Source organism: Anastrepha ludens, chromosome 3 (assembly GCF_028408465.1).
Source record: "Anastrepha ludens isolate Willacy chromosome 3, idAnaLude1.1, whole genome shotgun sequence".
NCBI classification, from domain to species: domain Eukaryota; kingdom Metazoa; phylum Arthropoda; class Insecta; order Diptera; family Tephritidae; genus Anastrepha; species Anastrepha ludens.
In genome coordinates, this window is record NC_071499.1 from 7886370 (window position 1) to 7897596 (window position 11227).

An 11227-nucleotide genomic window follows, 5' to 3' on the forward strand; every position below is an offset into this window, starting at 1 on the left:
CTCCTCATAAAAACCCATCTGCCGTTCGGAGTCGGCTTAGTAAAAGTAAAGGACCTAGCGATTGAACAGAAGAGGTGTTGTGTTCCATCAGGCCAACACACGTCTGTAGTGACTAGACAAAAAATCCGGACGCTTTGTTGGGAAGTTTTAATGCATTCACCATATAGTTCGGACCTGGCACCAAGCGATTACCATCTTTTTCTCTCATTACAAAACGTCCTGAGTGATAAGAAATTGCCATCAAGAGAAGATTGTAAAACCGACTACCAGAGTTTTTCGCCAACACTTCTATGAGAGAGAGGCATTATGAATCTACCTTTAAAATGGTAACAAATTATACAACAAAATGGTGTATATTTGACCCAAATCGAACAACCCGAAACATCTTAAATAAAGTTCTGAATTTTACGCAAAAGTAATGGATTTCTTTTTCCTCAAGCTAAACATATTAGGCCATAACGCACAGTGGAACGCCGCCAAATATAGTAATTGTGGTCCGATTTCACTGAAACTTAGTACATGTCTTACTTTCACTTAGGGGGGGAAATATGAAGTACGATAAAGGTCTCTGTACTGCCACGCCTACCCCTCTTGGGTGCCGGTATGTTAAATTGTATCTGATGGATCTGAGGATGATTGCAATATATACCCTGTTTTCTGTTAAACTGTATACCAAATTTTTTCGAGCGATTGATTTTGCGTTTCTCAAATGCAACTTTACAACTGACTACTCCTGCGGATATAGTAGGCCTTGATATTAAAAATCTAATGAACTTCATTAGCTGTACGAAGCGGCTAACACATCGCTCGGTCGTCATCGACAAATTCACGCCCGGTTGGTTTCAAATCCTTCACTTTGCTATTAAAGAATATAAGTAATTTTTATACAATTGCAATAATATTTTGGGAATTAGTAATATTATTTTTTCTTTTAAATTCAACTATAATTTTTTGTATTTGCACTCGCAACACGGACAACGTTTCCTTATAAAAGTTTATCTAGAATTATTATAACTCCATTTACCGTTATTACAGAGCTGCTTTGAATGTGAAAATTTAACAAATTCTAAAGCGTTTTGAAACGTTCGAAATGGATTTCGATATAAAGTGTTGAATTGAACATAATAAAACATATCTGTGTATTTTAGATAAAAAAAAGTAAAGTCGGTTTACTGACGATAGTTTAACGTGACAACGTCATAAGAAAATACTGATGTAAGGGTTGCAATTTTCAAAATAAAATTTTAATTTTATTTGTTTGAGCTAATTTGTATGGATATAGAGGAGGGGGTACATGGAATTGCAATGGAATAGGTCAAGTTACATTTACACAAACGTGAAAAATGACGAAACATTTATCAAAGTCATGAAAGATATCTTCAATTTCGATTGTGCATCAGACGTTAATAAGTCAACAACACTAAGAGGCAGCATCATCGATTTGACTTTTTCAAGACACATTACACTCGAGACACCCCCTTTCATTTCCTAGTTTTCCTATCATCTCCAATTCTCAACAGAGAAATGGTTCATTACCATGCACACAGGAAGAAGGCATATGCAAATACAAGTATGTGAATTTATATACCTACATATGCGCATATACATACATATATATGCTCACTCAAGTAGGACAGAGCCAGATGTCGAACGTTGCCGAACGCGGGGACCGATTGTGCTCTTTGTCGTTCGTTCCGCGCTCTCGCTTGCAGTTCAAGCACATTAGCTTACATTTGCTTGCGTACGGAATAGATTCGTATATTTGATATGTCCATATGATTTGTATGCATCTTTACATATAGATTTGTTCTTTTTGAAAATTGTGCGAAATTGTATATGTATATGCATGTTTATATACATATATTAGTATACAACATATCTTATAAGGTATGTGGTAAATATTACCTTACATTTTTTCCTTCATATATAATAAAAAAATTAATAATAATAACATTATACAACAGGTATTATTAACAAACTTGGTTTTATTTTAAATTCTTCAAGTAAATCAAATTAATAATAATCAATAAGAACGCATATGCAAATACAAATACGTGAATTTATATATGTACATATGCGCATATACATACATATATACGCTCACTTAAGTAGGAGAGAGCAAGATGTCGAACGTTGCCGTTCGTTTGTTTTGTTTGTTCCGCGCTTTCGCTTGAAGTTCATTCAAGGTAACGGCAATGAGCAAGGTAACGACAAATGAGCAAGGTAACGACACATTTTTTCGTGCGTGCAGCCGGCTAAATCGAATTTTTAGACGCTATCACGTTAAAAAGGCCAGCTGCACTATGTGCGCATATTTGAAGTGAAACCTCTTAATTTCTGGGTTAAATTTAAATATTTTAATGAGGATTGAAATGATTTTTAATAAAATTACATACAATAATAGTGGATAATATTATTATTCATTTATTTCTGAAATTTGTACATTAGTCGGTGCTTCAATAGCCTGTACATTTTGTATTGATGGTACAATAGCAGCAGTGGATATAATCGGTTTGTGGTAACTGAAATAGGATATATGTATATGTTCTTGACTCGATTGTGTCGATATAGCGAAAAAATACGTCATCTATCGTTGTTCCTGAAAAATCCTATTAATTTCATTGAAGTGTCCAAGTGTCCCCTTTCTTTGTTGTATAAATTGAACCATTTGTTCAAGAGTTTCCAAACAATTCATCGACAGTCTTCGAAATTCTGCTTGCAATGATGTCATTGTTGCTGATGGTCTCCGGCCATGGTAGAATCTCAAATCATCATTGCGTGTAATTATAAATAGTCCATCAATGGAAGTAACACGTGACAGTGCGACATACGCTAGCGATTGTGACTGCTTTTTATCGTATTCATAGACTATTTCAGAATATATACCGCCCTGAGATTTGTATATGGTACTGGCACATGCACAAACTACAGGAAAATGTGTACGTTTTGCATTAATACTCGTAGTTTTATTGTGATTTAATGGTATTGTAGCTGATCGTCTAGCTATCGGTACTGCTGTTTTACTAATACTCGTTTTGTTAGCTATCATATGTGTACTGCATTTCTTTCGAAGTTTTTGTCCTGTTTTCGGAGTATCAGGAAAGTCAAGCCATACAAAACTCACTTCTCCAGCATTGTCATAATCTATATATATGCACTAGTTTATCAACGGCGCCATTTGCTAAGCCATCGGCTACATAAATGTTCGTCGTAATCATGTAGTACACATTTTTCACTACGAAGCACCGCACAAAGCGGAGAAAGAGAATAGCTTGTACGCCGTAGGCTTATAAGGTACATTTCATGACGGTTTTTCGTAACGCTAGCTCGTGTGTCGTGGCCTTGAAATTATACGAGTACTCTGACGCGCGTAAACAAGTTTCACTTCAAAAACTTTAATCGAATTCATACTTTTTGTTTTTTTCAGACACAAAATTGTAGGCTCTTCTCGAAGTATTTAATCATTTCATTTATAGGCGAAGTTTAAGTAACCATATTAAGAAAGACTCAATAAAATACTAAGTTTAAATGCTGCCCTTATACAGTCTACATGTTGGGGCTTTAGAGCTCTTACTAATGAAACTAAACTATTTGCTGCAAGTACATATTTGCTGATGAGATGCTTCATAGGAATCACTCCACTCTGCTAGAAATTGAGGAAAATATACTTTAACGATTCCTCTTTGTGCTTAATGGCAAGGTTCAGCGCCTGTGTCACTCCTGAAACCGACTGATTAAAGATACGAAAAATATGGGCAAAGTAGGATGTTTTTGGTTTGTAAACTTCTGGAAATGATTTCTATTCTGAATTTGTTCTAGTCGCCTCACGAAATCGTGCATGAAACACCATTAGATTGATCTCAAGACCGTCAATATGAAAGTCAAATAAATAAATCAAGTTATCCGAATTTTGTCACAGAAAGTTTCTCACCTCTACCAAAGTTTTAAGGTTTAATTTACTACCTACGCCCAAATTTTGAATGCAGATCTCCGCTCGGTACCAATAGTAGTACTTGAATTTCTTTTTCCGACATTTGGAAACCATTTTCACCACGTCCCAAGATCCACTCGACTGCAGCATTTCAAGTGCTGGAATAATAAATGCTAAAAGTAATAATTCCATATGTACCTACCCGATTAAATATTTGAATGAATTCTGTTTGCATGAATTATGTTACTTTTTTCGAATTTGTATTTTAAATAAACTTTAATTGTTCAATTTTGACGCGACGCAGTGATTAGCCAAAATTGCATGAACGCAAGGTGAATTGGTCAGCTACTCGAACGCTGAGTCAATAAGTCGACCAGTGGTAAAGCTGGATGAGAGTGTGTGTATGCACACACATACTTATGCATATGTGTATAATATATTTATCTATAAATATATGCACATACCCTACCGGAAATCCTTCTGTGGAGGTGAATATGGTAGCCGTCAGTGCCAGATCGCGGAGAGCGCATTTTGCCACAACTTCGAACTCCATAACACCAACGTAAGTGACTGAAAATCTGATAGGATTCTAAGCGACTACGGGATTCTAGGATTTAATCCGCAAAGCTGATTTAAAAATGGGTATGGCGCGAGATCTTGCAACTTCTCACAGCTGCTCTCAGTGAAGCAAACTTATAGACTTCCAGACTATTGTTGTGTTTTTCTAGCCAAGATCTATGCAATTGCCTTGTTAGTGAAGGTATTGAACAAAGTTTTATTGTAGACAGTAAAGTTGCGTTCAAGGGACTAACGTCGATAATGACAAACTTTAAATGCCTTTAAGAATGTAAATCTGTGCTCGAGCACAGATATTTCAAGTTCGCCTGCTCTTCCTATATTCACGAGTTAAAAGAAAAGCTAAAACATCTAGCAAAAGCAGGTGGAGTATTTGACGAATAAAAAACAGAAAACTACGGAGGTTTTCCAAAATAAGCAAATGGCTCCTTATGGCAATACTAACGACGGACGACAGAACATGAGGCAGTAAGTGATGAATATGAAGATGATACAGAATCTGTGCAAAACTTCCCATGCGAATGTTCTCTAGCTCAAAAAACGCATTTCTCATTTCTGGCGACTTTTTCGAGGATCTGGACAGCTTACGCGCAGTCGTGTTGCAAAACCTCGATGTGTACGCCAAAAGAATGGAATGATTTAATGGCATTTAAGTATTTGGGCATAGGCAAGATTGAGCAAATCTTCTTACGATGGGATTTCGAATGGTTGAAATACCACTCTGGTGTTCCTCAAGCAACATTAAAGCGCTGTTTTGATACCATTATGAGACCTCCATCAGGCGGACATCTACAGCCAGCCAGAACTGTTCACGTAATGGAGAAGATTGATGGGATTTAGGTTAGTGCACTGTCCCAGGCTGTCGAAGAAAGGAGCACCCAGTGACCTCGTTTACATCGGACATTTACAGAGAAAATGATCGATAGTCTCCTTCTCTGAAAGGTCCGTACAGCATCTGCAAAGGCGTTAAATGGTAAACCTACCTTTTCTGTGTGTGTATCGATCGCCCAATGAGCGGTAAACTCAGCTACGAGTTTGGGAATTGCATGGCGTGAAGGTCCCAGGGTTTTCTGTGTCCTGCGTTTATTGTACTGGGCCCAAAGGGTTTTTGAAATACCACATGAAGAAATGGAGCTCCATTTTTTCTGTGCTTCTCTGAGAAAAGAGTTGTGCAGTTCACCTTTAACAACAGTCAAGGGTATGCCGATGACCGGGTAGGAAGTCTTTGAGACCAATTCAGTCCCTTTCCTGGCAAGCTTATCAGCAATTTATTTTCTTCAACGTTTCTAGGTCGGGGAACCCAGATGAGAGAAATGTTACCTGCACGCCCATACCATTTGATGCCTACAAGATCGCAAATACTTCTGCCTAAAAAACACTAGCAGTATTCGGCAATTTTAAGCAAATAGATAAATTGGCTGATTTAAAGAAAATTCCTTCTCCGACTGAATCGTGGAGCCGTCAAGGAAGACAGTGGCTTCGGTGCAGCTTTCCCCTCGTTCCGATCCTACCAACTTGGAAAAATTACACCGGCACGACCTTCAAACTCCAGTCTGCGGATAGCCGAATGGGTTGGTACGTAACTACCAATCGGAGGATGTAGGTTCGAATCTCTGCATAAAATACCAAAATGAAGAAAAAGTTTTTTCTAATAGCGGTCACCCCTCAGTAGGCAATGGCAAACGTCCGAGTGTATTTCTGTCATAAAAAAGCTCCACATAAAAATATCTGCCGTTCGGTGTCGACTAGGTCTCTTCATTTGTGGAACAACAAAAAGGCGCACACCACAAATAGTAGGGGGAGCTCGTCGGCCAAACACCTAACCGAAGTGTACGCGCCAATTATTTACTTATTTAGTTGTGAACCGAACTTTTTTTAATTTTCCAACCGGGTACGAACCGCGTGGCTGTGTGTGTGTCTCTGTTCATGTATGATGGGCGATCGTGGCGTTGATAATAACCGTTTGATGATCAGTTAAGCATGCAACGCTGGGGCAGCAACTACACGAGTAAGCATCCGCAAACGGCTAACTAAGTACGCGAGACTCACAAAAACAACACCTAAGCAAATTCATTGCGCATACATTTAAATGCACTAACATTAGAATCAATGAAGCAGCGTTGCAGCCGCCGGTGAGCAACGTACTTGGCCACATAAGTGGATACCTGCGCTTACGTGTAGCCGTGAACTAAATTCGAGTTGGCAATGTGGCGACACTAAGTGACAACTGCGGCCAAAGTCGCTACCACCAATCACTCACTATAACAAAAACAACAAACTCAACAGTTAAGCGCAACAGCGCATTGTTGATGAGCACAAGAACAACAACTACAACTGGACAGATTAAACGTGATCGATACACACATGCCGGAAGTACGCCACGATAGCAGTGCCGAACGAATGCCGATTTTCAGTTAGTATTTGGAATTAGCGACAAAGAAACTGAACCAGAAAGGGAAAACAACACTTAATAAGCGCAAAAAGCGTGTAGTATCAACCACCAAAAAAAAAAAAGGAAAAAAATTATTAAACAAAGTTGTATAAAAATAATTCTAAAAATGTTATTAGCTGAATATCGAAGCGTGGAAGCGCAGCACATTTGGCTGCTACTGTTTGGTAATATTTAATTAGATTTCAAAATTATGGAATACTCATTCCTTTTGCAACAAAGTAGTGCTACAATCGATCACTCGTGTTTAATTGAGAATGCAATCAGATTACATTCTAATGAAACCATAAACATACACATACATACGCAGATAAATGTAGAATTATAAAAAGTTCGGCGATCTTTGCTTCACACGAAAGTGCGCGTGTTGGCTGAATTACTCACTTTTAGCGGTTAAACGCATGCCGAGTCTCGCAGCCACGGCGACTGACGATGGCCGCCGAGTGTGTGAACGCACCATTAAATAAATAAATAGTCAGCTAAAAAAAACCTTTATATGCACACCCATGGACATGAATTAGCGATTATCAAAAATCGAAACACTAACAATTACGTGTAATTTAAATTGACAAAAATTTTACGAGTAACTGCGAGGCATTTGGATTTCCCAGTGCTTTATAATTTAACTTAATTAACCTACTTTTCATAGCTGGCAGTGAGTCAGTGAGACGTAAACTTATGGTGGGACACAGGATAGCTACTGTTAAAAAGGCAGTCGGCATCTGCCAACGATATTGAATTATATTGGGTTGGCAACGAAGTAATTGCGGATTTCACTCATAGATGGCTTCAGTTCAATTTTTAGGTTTACAGACGTAGTACAAATGTAAAACACCTTTTGTTATTTGATAGTTGGCATTTCAGCTGTCAATCTGTAAAAAAAGTTTTTGATCGGTTGCGTAGTTTTCGTTTGGCGGTCGTTGAAAAATGGAAAATCAAAAGGATAATTTTCGTCATATTTTACTTTTTTACTTCCGCAAAGGGAAAACCGCATCTCAAACTCATAAAAAGTTATGTGATTTTTATGGTGACGAAGCCTTAAAAGAACGGCAGTGTCAAAATTGGTTTGCCAAATTTCGTTCTGGTGATTTTTCACTCAAAGATGAAAAACGCTCTGGACATCCAGTTGAAGTTGATGGCGCCCTAATTAAAGCAATAATCGATTCGGATCGTGACAGTACAACACCTGATATTGCAGATAAGCTTCATTGAAAATCACTTAAGGGGTAACACCACTCTACACGCGTAAAATAAACACGATTTTTAAAGAATTTTTTTGTGTAGAAAGAAAGGGAAAACAATCACTCTGATTTGGGAAGTTATTACTTATATACTAAAATACAAAACTACAAAGTTTGATCGAAAAATTTTACAAAATGGCGGCATTGGAGACATTTTTGTAATGTGGTTTATCTTGAAGGAGCTCCGCGGCACGCAGCACAGAGGGTGCAAATTTTAATCTGGAACAAGGAAATTTTTTTTTCTTAATCTAGATAAGAATAGCTAGAGAAACACGTAGGGGATTTAAAAAATGTTTATTTTTGTGGAATTAGCAAGCATTTGAAGGAAAAAACTCTATTTTGGACTAAAAAAACGGCACTTATATTAAATAATTATAACAATCGTTTAAATTAATCTATCGAAAATCCCCTACGCTCTTCTCTTAAGAAGGTTATTATACAGACGTAGTGAAAAACCTGATTAAAAATATTTAAAATTGTTTGAGTTATGCTGCGTGCCAATTTCAGAAAACGTGTTTTGAGAAAAACGCGTTTAAAGTTTGGAAATTTGGAGAAATCGTTAGGTAGCAGTCACTAACGCTTGGTTAAAAGCTTAAAATATTTATGAAATAAACTTCGGTAACGTATAAAACTTTTTGTTCTGTATTTTAAAAGGTTCAAAGAATTTTTTAAGCTCATAAAAAAAAAATCAATTTTTTGAAATTTCTACAGTGGTGTTACCCCTTAAAACAACTTGGCTATGTTCAAAAACCCGATACATGGGCTCCTCACGAACTGAAAGAAACGCATTTAACGCAATGCATTAGCAGCTGCGATTTGCTAAAGAAACGTACTGAAAATCATCCATTTTTAAAACGACTGATAACTGACGATGAACAATCGGTTGTTTACAAAAATATCAAGCAGATAAGATCGTGGAGCAGGCCAGGTGAACCAATTCAAATAACATCAAAAGCTGATATTCATCAAAAGAAGGTTTTGTTATCAGTTTGGTGGGATTACGAAGGAATTATCTACTTTGAACTCTTACCACCCAACCGAACGAACAATTCTGATGTCTACGCTGAACAACTAATGAAATTAAACAATGCAGCAGATGAAAAGCGGCCCAAATTGACAAATCGAAAAAGTTTTGTATTCCATCATGACAATGCACGGTCACACACATCTTTGGTCACTCGGTAAAAATTATTGGAACTTGATTGGGATATTTTGCCACATCCACCTTATAGTCCTGACCTTGCACCATCTGATTGCTTTTTGTTTCGATCTTTACAAAACTCCTTGAATGGTAAAAATCTCAATAATGATGATGATGTCAATTCGTACCTGCCTGAAAGATGGCAAAAGGTCATTGATCAAAATGGGCAATACATTAAAGAATAAAGTTATTTAGTTCCATGAAAAAATTGTCTTTCATTTTCTAAAAAATGCGCAATTACTTAATTGCCAACCCAATATATAACAGATGGTCTGAAAAGTCTCGGGCCTAACAGAGAAAACACGTTTTTTTTATTCAAAATTAGCTTTATTCATCAACGTAATTTCCATCAAGAGCAACGCAATCATTCCAGCGCCGCTCTAACATTTCAATACCACTTTTGTAGCACGATTTATCTTTTGCCTCAAAATAGGCCTCAGTTTCAGCGATAACCTCTTTATTCCAGAAAAATTTCTTACCGGCGATCATTTTTTTTGGGCCTGCGAACAGCGAGATGTGGCTGGGAGCCAAATCTGGCGGATGCGGTGGATGTGGAGCCCATTTGATGGTTGGATTTACGCGACATCCACTTTGAACAGAGCTTTCTCATAGTCAAATGCTCATGCAATATAAAACCGAGGCGTTCTTTTGATATCTTTACGATGTCAGCTAACTCACGCAACTTGACTTTTCGATCAATCAAAACGATTTTGGGAATATTTTTGAAGTTTTCTTGTGTTACCGCCTCATTTGGACGTCCCCTGCGTTGTGTATCATCGGTGTTCGGTGTCTCTACGACCACGTTTGAAGTCAGAAAACCATCGTTTTATAGTGGTTTCTGATAGAGCGGCTTCCTCATAACACTTTTCAAGCCATTGCCTCGCTTGAATAGTATTTTTTTCCATCAAGAAGCAGTATAAAGTTAAACCATAAAGTTTTTTTTGATCCATTGTTTTGAAAATAACAAAAGTAGCGTCACTCTTAGCAAAATAACTCACGAACTAATAAATGGAATATCACGAAATTTTAACAGCTGTCTTTTTAAGTTTAGTACTAACTGAAAACGGGGTGAATGCAATAAAACTAGTGCCATCTATGTATTAGGCCTGGGACTTTTCAGTCCATGTGTTATATAATAAGCCCTTACACACTTTATTCGGTGCGTGGTCGAGCTGTTTCTCCTATTTGTGATGTGCGTAATGTTGTTGCACAAAAGAAGGGACTCACAGTTATAAGCTGAATTCGTACGGCAAATGATTTCTTATGAGGACCTTAAATACACTCGGAGGTTTGCTGTTGCCTGCTGAGTGGCGACCGCTATTAGAAAAAACCTTTTCTATCATTTGGTGCTTCATGTATGAGATTCGAACTTGTACGCTTCTGAATGGTAGTCACGCACCAAACTATTCGGCTGCCAGTTCATGTAAATGTAAAATCTGATTTCTTGGCCTTTGTGGGCGCTGAATAGGGTTTTCTTGGCTGCAACCGGTTTTAGTTTTAGTTTTCCCTTCTACGGTACTCAATGTCACAGTAATGGGCACACCTGCCAACCACATTTACTCTCTGCCTTGAGAGGATAACATGGCGGACAACTTGCTGTGAGGGTTCTCACCTTCGCTGTGATCGCTGGATCGTTGTTAACGCAACACTCTGCTCTGTTTTATTTTACTCAGATTAAAAATTAAACTTTGTGTTAAACTACAGTTTAACGCTACTTCCGAACGGTAGATCGTTTTTTTATGAGGAGCTTTTTCATGGCAAAAATACACCCGACGGTTGACCATTGCCTGCCGAGGGACGACTGCTATTAGATAACATTTTTCCTATCA